The sequence below is a fragment of the Cervus canadensis genome, chromosome 12, assembly GCF_019320065.1.
Source record: "Cervus canadensis isolate Bull #8, Minnesota chromosome 12, ASM1932006v1, whole genome shotgun sequence".
NCBI lineage: Eukaryota > Metazoa > Chordata > Mammalia > Artiodactyla > Cervidae > Cervus > Cervus canadensis.
The window spans coordinates 71,771,619-71,780,978 of record NC_057397.1 but is presented as its reverse complement, the minus strand read 5'-3'; positions in this window follow the sequence as shown (position 1 = coordinate 71,780,978).

Sequence of the window (9,360 nt, the reverse complement as noted above, 5' to 3'; positions counted from 1 at the left end):
ATAAACATGAGCAGAATATAGTTAGTTCCCTGCTGGGCCTTATAATTTTTGCATTAAATTATGCCTGTGTAGATGTACCAAATGCTAGTTAAAAAGCAGCTTATGATAGGGAAAAAGTTTAAGAAAGTATTCTGGGAGCATGAGGAGATAAGATAAATTTAGTTTTGATAAGGAGAGGTTTTGGGGGTAAGTTAAGATTTGAGATAGATCTTAAAGGAGGAGCAAAATCCAACAGGCAGGTAAGCGGAGTATCAGAAGAAGAGGTCTTATAGCACAAGGTTAAGTGTGAGGATGTTAACTTTAGACAGACTAGGCTCAAATTAGGGTTTTCTCTGTTCTGACCGTAGTTTAAGTTCATAAACGCTGTAAATCTCAGTTTCCTTTTCTAACTAATAGAAAAATACTATGAATACTATCTAGGCTTTTGAGGAGGATTAGTGGGATAATATTTGTGCCAAATAGACATTCAATAAATTTCCATGATAATTATTACTACAATCTAAGCCCCAGCATTTGGGATAAAGATTTGGCATATAAAAAAGGGTTAAATAAATATTTCTTATGTGAAAAATATTTCAACTTGAGCAAAGATATTGAGAAACGTGTGTAGGACAAGCTAGGGGAATGGTGACAAAATTTGGATGATTGTCCATAGGATAAGCATTGCTAGCATTGATCAATGAGTTTGTATGAGAGAGTGGTTTTGAGACAGGTAGTGAGGGCATAAACTAGAGGTCAGTGCAGTCAGATGAGGGAGGTGGGTTGAGGCTGTAGAACATTTAAAGAATCTTATGATGCTATGGAGAAGGAAATGGCAACCCACTCCAGTGTTCTTGCCTGGAGAATCCCAGGGACGGGGGAGCCTGGTGGGCTTCCGTCTATGGGGTCGCACAGAGTCAGACACGACTGAAGTGACTTAGTAGCAGCATGATACTTTGATGTAATGTGAGGCAGGGAAAGTTTGCAAATGACTCTGATATTCATAGGAGAAATATTCCAAAGATAGGTTTGATGCATTCTACTTAGAATAACAGCACAAACACTGGTTTTGAACAGAGAAAACTTATGCTTATTACTTTGTTCTTTTACTTAACATATTTTTACTTTAGAGAAGTTACTATACCTGTTAAGACTTCAGTTTCTTAATTTTTAAAATAAGAATGAGAATATTCATATACATACATATGTGTATACATATATATAGTAAACAGTGAATTGCTTCACAGAATTAATTGATTTTGCTTGATTTTAGTCCACAGATTTTGAAAAAGGTAAAGACTAGAGGCAAATTTGAGGATGGTTTTGTAATGGGTATTATTAGAATAAAAAAGGATGAAAGATCCATGTAGTACATTTACATTTAGATGAAGAAGCAAATCCAGAGACAAAATGAAGAGACCAGATAATTGGAAGAACGTAAAGTCCACGAGGCAGGCCAGTGTCTGTTTCCTTTGCTGCTTATATTTCTAATATCTAGGTTAGTCTAGGCATATAGCAGGCCCTCAATAAATGATCACTGTTTGGATAAATAAATGATAGCCAGGAGATTGTAGATTTGAAATAGCCAAAACAGAATACTTTGTATTCTTAAAAAAGTTGATATAATTGGAGATAAATAGAAGATAGGTGATCTTCCAATATGACAATGTTGTTTGGCCTAAGGAGGAAGGAAGCACAGAAAATGAGGCTAAATAAATAAACACTGACTAGTCATCAATTAGGCTTGTAGAAAATAGAAGGCAAGTACCAAGACTGATGACTCGGGGGGAAGGAGTGAGTGAAGGCCCCGGGCCCTTCTCGTGTGCACGCTTTTCCTGGGAGAAGATATCCACTCACATGCTTTTAATGAATGTCTATTGGGGTGTGACTACAAAGTCTTTTCCTTCAGCTGAAATCATTTCCCTGAGGCTAGACCTATGTATCTAATGACCTACTCTTACACATTTCCATTTGGATTTCAAAAGAAAACACAAACTTTATCATAAGAACCTGAACTATTTTTCTTTCCCCAAATTACTCTTTGTATCTCTTTTCTTTTTTAATTAAACTTTTAATTTTGAGATAATTATAGGGTCATGTGCAGTTTTGAGAAATAATGCAGAGAGATTCCATGCACACTTTACCCAATTTTCCCAAAGGTAACATTTTGCAAAATTATAGTACAACAGCACAACCAAGATGTTGAATTGATATATTCTTCCTATATATTTCTTTTATTTATATTTAAGGATTATTATCAAATTAGAGAGAAATACTATATACATAGAGTAGTTAAAAGTTCAAAAGACATGCACAAATTATGTAGTCATAACAATTATCATTCAAAATTAAAAGAGTCATCTCTTAATTTTTCTGATTCACAATTTTTTTTTTTCAGAGAGTCAAAAATGTCCCATTAAAAGGGACATTGGTTTGCCCATGAGCCTTCAGTCATTTGGTAACCTTTCTTAGACCACTTTATCATGTCAAAATGGACTTGACTAAACACCTTCTATATATTTTCTTTTGGAGGGACCAGCACTCTCCTCTACCTACTGCCCAAGTCAGAAAATTACCATTTCTCACTCCAATAAAACATCTATTCATTCACTGTGATTATGAGAGACAGAATCAATGTGGCTTCAAAACACTATGGGGCTTCTCATATAAACAGAAAGCATACTTCTTGAATACAGGAAATTAAAAAGTATTCAAATGTTCTATTAGAAGTTAAGATAGTTAATGAAAGATAGCCAGTGCTCTTGATGAGATGTTATAGATTTAACACTAGAGACCAAGGACTCTGCTCACCTTTTACACTATTATGTCCCCGGTTCTGAGCACATGCCTGGTGTATAGTAGTGTGTGTTAGTCGCTTAGTTGTGTCTGACTCTTCACGACCCCATGGACTGTAGCCTGCCAGGCTTCTCCATCCACAATATTCTCCAGGCAAGAATACTGGGGTGGGTTGCCATTTCCTTCCCCAGGGCTCTCCCCCACCCAGGGATCAAACCCAGGTCTCCCATCGCAGGCAGACTCTTTACGGTTTGAGCCACCAGGGAAACTGGACTTCCCTGGGGTCTGTACTTCATGTTTTCCCATGCTTTCCTGATATTTGATTGTTGATGGTGAAGAGTGTGGAGGCATCGTGCACTTTCGGACCCTAACTGCCACATTCTCTGCCCAGAGGCGAGCTCCACATTGAGTCACATTACACCATTCCCCCCGTCCCCTATATGAAATGGTTAAAGCAACACTAGGGAATGGGTGATTTACAGTCTTACAAATTTTATCAGAAAATGAGAAACATTAAAAGCAAACCAGCTGAGCATCCAACTTATGAAGTTAGAAACAGAGCAAGGGAGCAAACCCAAATAAGTAGGAAGGAAAGACATAATAAAGGGCAGAGATCCGTGAGATATAGTGCAAAGATAACACCGGAAAAAAACAGAGACGGTTTCAGAATGGATCTTTGAAATGATTAATAAGATATGGAGACTTCTGGTAAGACTGACAAAAAAGAAAAGAAAATGGCACGCAAATAGACAAAATACAGAGTGGAAAGGGGGAAAGTTATAATAACACAGAGATTAAAGATAAAATGAATCAAAAGAACTATACCCTAACCAATTTAAAATTCATTGTGAAATTATTTATACATACTTGAAAAAACATAAAAAGGCACAAAATTGGAAGAAATGGAAAAGTGAATAGACTAATAAACATATAAATAAATCAAAATGGTAATTAAAGACTCCTCTTTATGAAACTTAGGCCAAAATTTTACCAGTCTTTCAAGGAGCTGTTAATTCCACACTTAAAAAAATTTTTCCAGAATATAAAAACTAGCAAAAGATGCCAATCCTATTTTATATAGTTAGCTTAAGCCTTATTCTAAAACTGTGTGATGATTGCACAAGAAAAGATGCCCACTTTACTTACTAACACAGATGTGAAATTCCTTAATAAAACAATCATTAGCCAACTCAACTCAAAAGTGTATAAAAACAATACATTATGAAACAGATTTTATCTAGGAATGCATGGATGTCTGAATATATTAAAACATCTAAGAATTTAATTTATCTATTAATTGACCAAAGTAAAAAAGTTATAGTTATCTTAAAATTGCAGAAAGATAGATTTGATAAATTCTATGTACTATAAAACACTTAGGAGACAAGGAATAGAAGTCTTTAATTTGGAGAGGCTATATATAAATTCTTATTGTAAGCAGACTTGATGGAAAAATAAACATATTATTTTAAAGATCAGGAATAAGACAAGAATTTCTACTGTAACTGTCACTGTTTTACACAATATTGGATGTTCTGACCAAGGCCATAAATAAGAAAAACAGAAATGAGTTGTGAGGATTGGTAAGAGAGAAATGCATGCCATAATTTACATGTATATGATTATCCACTGTATTATTTTCCTGGAGCTGGCATAAAAAATTTAACACTCAAAGAAACAGAAGCCTATTCTATCATAAATCAGCAGGCCAGAAGTTCAAAATCAAGTTCCAAAATCAGCAGAGTTGATTCTATCTGGACATTTTGAGGCAAATCTGTTCCATGCCTCTCTCCTAGCTTCTTGTGGTTGCCTCGTTATCCTGGGTTTAAAGCTGGATTACTCCAAAACCTGCCTCCATCATCACAGGGCCTTTTCTTTATCTGTGTCTCTACATGGCATTTATAGAAGGACAGCAGTCACTGGATTTTGGGCACATGACCTCATCTTAACTGATTACATATGCACAGATCTTATTTCAAATTTCTAAATTCTGACATTCTAGGTGAATATGAATTTTTTGAGAACACTATTTAATCCAGTACATCTGAATAAACAAATAAGCCAAGAGAAACAAAAGATGAATTTAGAGTGAATATAAAATTTTAGCACAATCATCAGACACAAAATCAGTGTTTAATAATCAATGACAATTCTCTACACTATATCTAGAAAGCATCATCACAGATAAGATATTCACAATAGCAACAAAGTCCATAGAGCTTATAGAAATAAATATATCAAAGAATACACAAGACAGCTATGAAGGAAATTTAAAGTATATAAAAAGATATACTCTTTTTAAAGTTATACAAAAAAGATCAGAATAAAAAGAAAGATTTCCATATTTTAATAGGATGGCTTAATAGTAAAGAGATATATTTTTATTAAAGTTTAAATTCAATACAATCATAATCAAAATTCATCCAGTTTTTTTGAGGAACATGATAAGCTTATTCTACAATGTATGTGGAAGAACAGAGATCTAGGGGTAGAAAAATCAATTGTCAAAGAGATAAAAAAGGGACATTTTATATTTTACACATACAAATAAAAAGGCGTATATTATTTAAGCATATTAGATTGGATACCTGTGTGAAGTTAGGGAAATAGAAATGAGAAAGGCAGCTAATCACAAATGAATGAAGAGGCACCTTGCTCAGATCAACGTGTAAATGAACTGAGGCTTACTTAAAATAAGTTACTTTGTGAGAATGGAGTCAGAATAATGGCATTTTTTTTGAAAGGGATTTCAGTCTCTATAGAAGGAATAACACTTTTGCCATCATTTCCATGTATTAGGTAACTGTACCAAGTCTGTAGGAGTCAGTGAACTAAAATGGATGGGAATGGGCGAATTTAATTCAGATGACCATTATACCTACTACTGTGGGCAATAATCCTATAGAAGAAATGGAGTAACCCTCATAATCAACAAAAAAGACCAAAATGCAGTACTTGGGTGCAAGGGAAAAAGGGAAAGGTATATCTAACTAAATGCAGAGTTCCAAAGAATAGCAAGGAGAGATAAGAAGGCCTTCTTCAGTGAACAGTGCATAAAAATCGAGGAAAACAACAGAAGGGGAAAGAGTAGAGATCTCTTCAGGAAAATTGGAAATATCAAGGGAACATTACACCCAGAGATTGTCACAACAAAGGACAGAAATGGTAGAGACCTAGTAGATGCAGAAGAGATCAAGAAGAGATGCAAAGAATGCACGGAACTGTACAAAAAAGGTCTTAATGAAGCGGGTAACTACAATGGTGTGGTCAGTCACCCAGAGCCAGACATTCTGGAGTGTGAAGTCAAGTGGGCCTTGGGAAGCATTACTGCCAGTAAAGCTAGTGGATGCAGCGGCGAGAAATAGAGCGCATCAGGGGATGGGGGTGAGGGCAGGGCGGAAGGCTGCTGGCTCAGACGGTAAAGCGGCTGCCTACAATGCGGGAGACCCGGGTTCGAACCCTGGGTCGGGAAGATCTCCTGGAGAAGGAAATGGCAATCCACTCCAGTATTCTTGCCTGGAAAACTCCATGAATGGAGGAGCCTGGTGGGCTACAGTTCATGGGGTCCCAAAGACTCTGACACGACTGGGAGACTTCACTATCTATCTATCTAGATGGTAGTAGACTCCTCTGAAGGTAACATTTGAACCGAGAGCTGAGTAAAGTGAACTTTGAGGCTCTCAGCACACAGGAGGAATAGCCAGTGTCCTAGGAGTGTCCTTGGTGGGTCTGAAGATGGAGAAAGAGGCCAGGGTTACCGGAAGAGAGCGGCTGGAGGAGAGTGGTAGAGGATATGTTCGGAGGAGCAGCCAGACCAAGCAGTCAACTGCAGGCCTGGTAAGGGCTTTGAACTTAAGCATCACAGGAGTCACTCACGGCCAGGTGCCTGCGCCCTGACGCCTCGCAGCCTCATCCCAGACCTGGCCCTCCTGGGTAGACTGTCTCCGGACTCGTCTGCTCTGTCTTTCTCTTTTGTTCACTCAACTTCAGCCTCACTGGCCCAACTGTGGCTTCTGCAGCGGGCCAGGCACACTCCAGGAAGACTCGATTCCCCTCTTCATTTCAATCTCTGGTCAAATGTCACCTTCTTGGAAGAGCCTTCCTGAAGATTCTATTTGAAATATCAGCCTCCATCACTTTTTATCCCCTTCCCACCCTTACTGTGTTTTATTTTTTCCTCCTAATGCTTTACACTCTTGACGTCACATTATTGTGCATTTGATTTCTGTTTTTTTCCTGCTAAATTTGCAGGGTCTTTGTCTCCAGTATGATTTATTACCAGGTGTAGAAGGGTTAAACAGAAGATGGCAGGAGTGAATGTCAACATTCTAGGAATCAGCTAACTAAAATGGACTGGAATGAGTGAATTTAACTCAGATAACAATTATATCTACTACTGTGGACAGGAATCCCTTAGAAGGAATGGAGTAGCCATTATGGTCAACAAAGGAGTCCGAAATGCAGTACTTGGATGCAGTCTCAAAAATGACAGAATGATCTCAGTTCGTTTCCAAGGGAAATCATTCAATATCATGGTAATGCAAGCCTATGCACCAACCAATAACGCTGAAGAAGCTGATGTTGAATGGTTCTATGAAGACCTACAAGACCTTTTAGAACTAACACCCAGAAAAGATGTCCTTTTCATTATAGGGGACTGGAATGCAAAAGTAGGAAGTCAAAAAACACCTGGAGTAACAGGCAAATTTGGCCTTGGAGTACGGAATGAAGCAGGGCAAAGACTAATAGAATTTTGCCAGGAGAACATACTGGTCATAGCAAACACCCTCTTCCAACAACATAAGAGAAGACTTTACACATGGGCATCACCAGATGGTCAACACCGAAATCAGATTGATTATATTCTTTGCAGCCAAAGATGGAGAAGCTCTATATAGTCAGCAAAAACAAGACTGGGAGATGACTGTGGCTCAGATCATGAACTCCTTATTGCCAAATTCAGACTTAAATTGAAGAAAGTAGTGAAAACCACAAGACCATTCAGGTATGACCTAAATCAAATCTCTTATGCCTATACAGTGGAAGTGAGAAATAGATTTAAGGGACTAGATCTGATAGACAGAGTGCCTGATGAACTATGGATGGAGGTTCATGACATTGTACAGGAGACAGGAGAAGAAATGGAGAAGACATGGAGAAGAAATGCAAAAAGGCAAAATGGTTGTCTGAGGAGGCTTTACAAATAACTGTGAAAAGAAGAGAAGCGAAAAGCAAAGGAGAAAGGGAAAGATATACCCATTTGAATGCAGAGTTCCAAAGAATAGCAAGGAGAGATAAGAAAGCCTTCCTCAGTGATCAATGCAATGAAATAGAGGAAAACAACAGAATGGGAAAGACTGGAGATCTCTTCAAGAAAATTAGAGATACCAAAGGAACATTTCTTGCAAAGATGAGTTCAATAAAGGACAGAAATGGTATGGACCTAACAGAAGCAGAAGATATTAAGAAAAGGTGGCAAGAATACAAAGAACTGTACAAAAAAGATCTTCCTGACCCAGATAATCATGATGGTGTGATCACTCACCTAGAGCCAGACATCCGGGAATGTGAATTCAAGTGGGCCTTAGAAAGCATCACTATGAACAAAGCTAGTGGAGGTGATGGAATTCCAGTTGAGCTATTTCAAATCCTGAAAGATGATGTTGTGAAAGTGCTGCATTCAATATGACAGCAAATTTGGAAAACTCAGCAGTGGCCACAGGATTGGAAAAGGTTCGTTTTCTTTCCAATCCCAAACAAAGGCAATCTGAAAGAATGCTCAAACTACCGCACAATTGCACTCATCTCACATGCTAGTAAAGTAATGCTCAAAATTCTCCATGCCAGGCTTCAGCAATATGTGAACCATGAACTTCCAGATGTTCAAGCTGGCTTTAGAAAAGGTAGAGGAACCAGAGATCAAATTTACAACATCCACTGGATCATCAAAAAAGCGAGAGAGTTCCAGAAAAACATCTATTTCTGGTTTATTGACTATGCCAAAGCCTTTAACTGTAGATCACAATAAACTGTGGAAAATTCTGAAGAAGATGGGAATACTAGACCACCTGACCCACCTCTTGAGAAACCTATATGCAGGTCAGGAAGCAACAGTTAGAACTGGACATGGAACAACAGACTGATTCCAAATAGGAAAAGGAGTACGTCAAGGCTGTAAATTGTCACCCTGCTTATTTAACGTATATGCAGAGTACATCATGAGACATGCTGGGCTGGAAGAAGCACAAGCTGGAATCAAGATTGCTGGGAGAAATATCAATAACCTCAGATAGGCAGATAACACCACCCTTATAGCAGAAAGTGAAGAGGAACTAAAAAGCCTCTTGATAAAAGTGAAAGAGGAGAGTGAAAAAGTTGGCTTAAAGCTAAACATTCAGAAAACTAAGATCATGGCATCTGGTCCCATCACTTCATGGCAAATAGATGGGGAAACAGTGGAAACAGTGTCAGGCTTTATTTTTTTGGGTTCCAAAATCACTGCAGATGGTGATTGCAGTCATGAAATGAAAAGACACTTACTCCTTGGAAGGACAGTTATGACCAACCTAGATAGCATATTAAAAA